The sequence below is a fragment of the Haliaeetus albicilla genome, chromosome 19, assembly GCF_947461875.1.
Source record: "Haliaeetus albicilla chromosome 19, bHalAlb1.1, whole genome shotgun sequence".
In the NCBI taxonomy this organism is placed as follows: Eukaryota; Metazoa; Chordata; class Aves; order Accipitriformes; family Accipitridae; genus Haliaeetus; species Haliaeetus albicilla.
Window position 1 is genome coordinate 17,516,514 of NC_091501.1, and position 6,599 is coordinate 17,523,112.

Sequence of the window (6,599 nt, forward strand, 5' to 3'; positions counted from 1 at the left end):
AACGTTGTTCTATGTAGGCGAGAAGTCTCGGTGTCATTAGAGCATTACACTTGCTTTTGCATTGAAAGTATCTTAACTTCAGTATTCTGATTGTAATAGTTAGCTATGGAAATCTGACTACAAGCACCTAATCAAAAGACTTGGCTAGGAGAATGTTCAGGGAACTTGATACATGATATTTATCTTAATTGATTAAAAACTAGAAGTGTAGATCTCAGTTTAGTTGTTTTTTCACTCTGTGTTTAGCTATTACACGGATTTACCAGTCCTTTCTTCTTTCTCTCTCACCCCATCCATTTTTTTAATATTTCATGTCATAACTATTTGTAGACTATATTCTACATATATATTACATTTTAATCCATGCCTATTTAGGTGGAGGAGACACCATGATTGTGTCTACAGAGATCCTTATTTTCAAATCTCCTTATCCATCATAATTATTTAAAAGTGAGCTTCTGAGATGCACGCAAGTATTTTCAGTATCTACATGAAATAAGCAAACCAGTGAAATAAAACCATTGTCTGGGGGTTTAATTAATTATTAAATAAATAACCATTAAATAAACTTTGATGAGATAGAAAGTCATAGTAACATCACATACAGAACTGTGTAATTCTACAGTCTCAGTAGGATTATTTTGTTCAATAATAGTTTGTGCTCAGGGTGAATAAGGTTGAAGATTCAGACCCAGCAAAGTAATTACAAAAAATGGAAAGCAAAAATTCCAGTCAAATAAACACCTCCTTATAGCAGGCACTTAACAATTTGCTTTAAACACTTATGTCCATATCAGAAAAAAATAATTCAGGTGGCAGTTTAAGTGATTTATAGTTTGTGCCTACTATCATATGATTTTCTAGCTCCACTTTAAGAGAACTTTGCTTTTAAAATTTCCCCTAGAATTCACCATCAATAATGTGCATTTTAGAAACTGAACAAATAAGTGCCCTCTTTCCTCTTCAAAAGAAAAAAAATAATATAGGGGAAGAAGAAGAAGAAAAAAAATAGTAACTTTGTAAAAGCTGAAGTATCTCTTCAGGATGATGATTTAAATACTGCACGCATCAACTTATCTCAACTGACTTCTGAGGTTTAAACACCTTTTTCCAAAGATTCATATTGCCCATTATAGAAGACTTACTTCTATGCATAACACTCAATTTTGGTCAATTCATATTAACATATTTGCAAAGTGACTTAAAGTAGGAACCTATGTGCTGAAACATCCACAGAAGTCAAAAGAATTTCACTTATTGATGTGCTGAAGTATGAACTGAGTTTATCTTTAAAAGACAAATGAAGAAATAGATGTTTCAAGGGCATGTTCCTTCAGATACATACATGAACACATACAGACACAGACAAACACACACACACACTAACAAGAGTTTTCCCAAGGACTGTCTACATTCAAACACTCTCTCTGGTGTTCTATTTTTCTGAAGCACCATGAGAAAGGAAGTACTACTGCAATTATATCAAACTTTGCTTCATGGAGAAAGTCTTAGAGACTTCTGCTTACAAATGAACAAAGGCTAGTATTCACGCATTTGGCTCTACAGTCCTGGAAGAAGGAAAAAGGCCTTTTACAGGGATAACGAAAGAAATCATGCCTATGAAAATAGTGTTTTCCCAGAAAAAAAGATTAGACTGAAAATATATTTATTTATTTTTCAGCTGCCTGAGAGTGCTGGTGAGCTTTACTATTTTTTCAGGCTTTTTGGAAGCTGAAGGAAGTTGGGGGAACATTTTTAGGGTAAGTGTGTGCTCTTAATCTTAAAGTAGGTAACTGTAGCCTATTTGCATGGTTTGTGTGCACAAAAAAGTGCCTGAAGGAATACACCCATAAGGCCCATACCTGGGCCCTTTAGTGACTTCTGTGAATTTTCAGTGTTTGGACATGCTTAGGTGATGCTGGGAAGCACCTACTGTGCAGATCTTGACCTTTATAACCTGCTTTTGTTTCAACACACAGCCTTTAGCAGTGGCACTGGGATACTGAATGAAGATAAGGAGTCACTCCCAGCCATTTGCCAGTGATCAACAACACGTACAAATTAAATACCTCTCCAAAAAAATAGGAGTAGACATATGAAATGAACATACGTTCACAAATGCACAGTTTAATATTCAGTAAATTTATGAAAATTCAGTGCTTACAGAATTCAGTGGTTTTCTCTATTGTGATTAATTCATGGATAATACAGAATTATAGAGAGTCTATGATGTTTTAGCATATTGAATTCCCATCTTCTTTGTGGAATTTCTCCTAAAAGCCATATTTGCACCAAGTTCACTGCTTCCTGCATTACCAGCCTACCTCTTGAGAAACTGAAACTACAAGTGTTTTTTTCCTGTCTGGATAGATTTTGTTTGAGGGGGTGCTCTAATAATTCTAATGCTTCAATAAAAGGAAAATACCTTGAGTCAAGTATTTGTATAGAATCAGGTATACCCTATTCTTAGCAAGTAGTTTTCTTGAAGATCCTCATCTAGAGTCTCACAACAGGCATTAGAGAGTGTCAGATATTTCCAGAGAGTAATTTATCCCACCTTAAGACAGCTGTCTGAAATAAGTGGGAGGAAACAGTCTCTAGGGGTGCTTCTTTCTTCCCTTTGATTTGAAAGTCTAGAGAGCTAGATTAGTCTAGATAACTAACTTTCAGACAGATAAAAATCAGCTCAGATGACACCTGTCCTGGTTATCTCTCCTTAGGTCATTCTAGATCTATTCATCTTGGCCAAGGAACAAAAAAGCCTGTCAGCCAGCAGCTCCCAGCCTAAGGTCAGGGCCCCCTTACAATTGCTTATGCAAGGTCACAGGAAATTCAAATGGATAAAGGGTGGTCTTATAGAAATCAGTACAAGTTTTCAGTAAAGTTACCTACCAAAAATACAGAAGTCACTTCTAGTCTCACTCTAAATACAATACATGATTTTGGAAACACTGAGGACTAAGTAGCTCTCTCCCAGCACTGCAGTTGTAAACAACCACAAATGTAACTAATTCAGGAAAAGCTGGAAATATGAGCTATGTCTCCACAGAACTGAGCACTACAACAATCATGGGTTGCACATCCCATAGGACATAGCATGGCAACACAGATAAGGGTCTTGTGACACAGATTAGGTTCACTGTCATTTCCCCCATCAGTTCAGAGCTGGACCACAACACAAGCAATGTTTAAAACCATTTTTTTTTCTCAACTGTATCTCCTGAGATCTGCTTATCTACTGCAGGCTTATCAGGAGAAACAAGGGAGCTTAAAACTTCACCCCTCACTAGTACTGATCAGGACAGTGGCAGCGCATAGCTGTGATAGTTGAATAGCCATGCAGCTCCCACTCAAATGAAGGCTAACGGAGAGAATTTCCAACAAGGACGACACGGAATTTTCTTCTCAGGGTTGTGCCCTAGTCTGGGTACACACTCCAAAAGCTTCACTGCGAAGTTAAACCCTTGAACAGACCAACAAAACTGAGTCTGGAAACCTCACAAGACAGGCTCTTTCACAACTTTTTCTCTCCTTTCAGCTGCTCACAGAGGTCACAACTTCTGCACAAAGCAAAAAACCCTTCTCAGGATATTTTGTGAACCTAGCCTCTAGAAGGTAGAGGAAGGATGCAAAATAAAGGTAGATATCCTCCTTTAATCAAAAAAGTATTTATTCTGGCAGTGGCTATACTAGACTGAGGTAAATTGTAGGGAGTCACAAGGTCTTATTATACTGGCTAGTGAAGAGACTAATAGGTAAGAGCTTGACTTACTCAAGCCAGGTGGGGAAGCATCCATCTGCATTTAACAAAGAAAGTGGCGTGTTGTTTATCCCTGTATATGCAGAAACACAGAGAGGCACAGGAACTTCTGCCCATTTTCAGCCTGAATTCAGGTTTAGTTTGACTATCCAGTAAGATTTCCTTTCCTCTCACCTCCACAGAGTGCATGTCAGCTACAAACTAGATAAAGATTCAGATCTGTCTTCCATCCTCGACTCTGCCATTGACACTGTGCATCCCTCTTAACTCATCATTGTCTCAACTTTTTCCCATGTAACACAAGAACAATAAATAGTCATTTATAGCAAGCATTCAGATCTGTACATTGGAGACAATATTGTCTATGTGCAAAACATTAATCTTTGTCTGGTTTTGTAACTATTTATTTCTTTAAACTAGTGAGACTGTCCATAACGGTTTCTCTGTTAAGAAAGTAGTTTAGCACTTTGATTTCCACTTGTATGGATTTGGGGGGGTTGCTTTTGTTTTACAAAACAGGTTCACATCTTCCAGCCTTGTGGCAAACTTTATGAAGACATAAAATTCTTTATTCTTTGCAAAACTTGCCACAAGGCTGGAAGACATTCTCTTACACAAACTTCTATTTTTAAATGTTAGAAAACATAAATGTTCCAATTGTCAAAACAGCTTTTCAGAATAAATTACCTATGTAAAAAAAAAGTTGAAAACCTAATGATGTACTTTTGGGCAGTACCTCCTTTTTAAAGTACAAAGGGATTTGTTGTGCGCTCAGGTCGTCAGCTTTCCACTAACGAGGCATATTGTCTCATGAACATACTTCAAGAAAAGTTAAAGGAACAAATGTACTGTAGGTTGACTGGCAGTTCAAAGGCTTCAAAGTCTCTCTGGAGTCTTTTCCTCTAAAAAAAAGACATTAACTATGATTCATCAATCAGTGGTTTATGTAACCTGATAGCATTTCACTTTCGCTATCCATCAAGTCCCCAAGTTTTTTGGTGTGTGATAATATGCTTTGTGTGCAGAGATATCATCAGGCTAGGTACTGGTTACTAGAAAATGCTTAAAGGTGATACTCTTCACGTTTCTAGGTACACTTTACACAGGGACCTTTTCTAAGACAACTCAATCCTAAAAGGTGTGAAACATCCCGAGTGGAAGCTCCAGGAACATGGGTGAACTTGTGGGAATCCGGCACATAGCTATGCATCTACCTGTAAGCACAGCTTTCTAGCTACAAACACTTCATTTTTAAAACACAGGAAATTTTCATAGGATCCCCCAGAACAGGTATTCTTGCTCAGAAAGGTTTAAGGTTTAAGTTCCATGAAATATATATCCTCTTTTGACAATGGAAATTAAAGAACTGACTTTGAATAACAGTGTACATTTAAGACTTTCTAATAAAAAAATACCTTACCTCTATGGTGACAATTTTTATGGTTCTTTTAACAGTTGTTTATTCAACTGCTACAGACTATTAAGAGTATTATAAAAGGCAACAGGATGATATATGACCTAGAGCAGTGGGCTGTAATGATCCATAAAACCATGGAGAAGATTATGACTGTTTATGACAACTGTTTATAAAATAATTTAAGAATGTCTTAAACCTTCATTGACATGAAATTATATGAAATGCTATGTTGATGTGAAATTATATATGATATTGCCAACATTCTTCATTTGTTAACACAATACCAATAAGTAGGAACAGTGTGGCAATGTGACAGTTCTCTAAAACAAAACTAGCCATTTACAGCCTGTGGGAATGCATCAGGAAGGGGTACAGGGCCTCTGTGAAGAGTAACAAAATCAAGCCTACAGTCACTAGAATCGTAGCCACTAGCCAGATGTCTACCCCTCCAGCTGGAAACGCGTAGGATTCCTGTAAATCAAGGAAAAAAAAAAAAAAAAAAAAAGACCACCAATCTAGACAGTAGTTTATGCAATAGAAAAGACTCTGAACCCGAAAGCAGAGCTTAAGATACCCATTCTAAATAAACAGTACCTACTCAACCCCCACAGATTTTAAAGACAGTTGTCCTGAAGTATGTTCTCTGCTGCTCTGCACAAGGTTCTTTTCTGAATCAAATGCTATGATAAGATGACTTTTCAGCTTTGTCCCATTGAAACTGTAGCATTCATTGGCACAATATTTGTTAATATGAAATTATTTTAATATGTTAATGATTGAAAGTTTCCAGAGCCTCAGGTTTTTTTGCTTTGCAATAATACAGTGCCTTCAATTTTCCACTTGGTATTTGGTTCAATAACATTTTATTGCAAAAAACATCACCTTTTGGATCAGCCATGTCACTTGTAGCTCCTAAAGTATTTGTGAGACCTCACATTTAAATATTGACTTTTCCATACCATTCATGTTTTCTGTTGGAAGGGACAATCTCAGCCAAAAGTGGAGTGGTTGCTAAACAGATAGAAACCACAATATTTGGTGTAAAAGACACTAACTACCATAACAAAGCAAAAATCCACTCAATTTTTCCAGATACATATGCTGAAGTCCTAATGAATTTTTAATGACTTCTTACAGTAGAGAGACAATTTCAGGTACTGATTCACATTCCCTGTGCTTATCAAAATCTTTTCTCATCTCCAAGTAGAATGAAAAGGTCAGGTCTTGCACTCACACATACAATAATCCAAGCATACAGTAAATGCAGCCCTACTGCACTTCTCTTTGAAGAAGGGCTATCTTATTTTGCAGCCGCATGTGCCGACATACCATAAATAAGTTAATTTATGTTTCATGGTATTGTCAACGTAAATCCTCCTACGTAAGCTAGTACACTGCATTTGCCCTTAGTGAAAAATTATT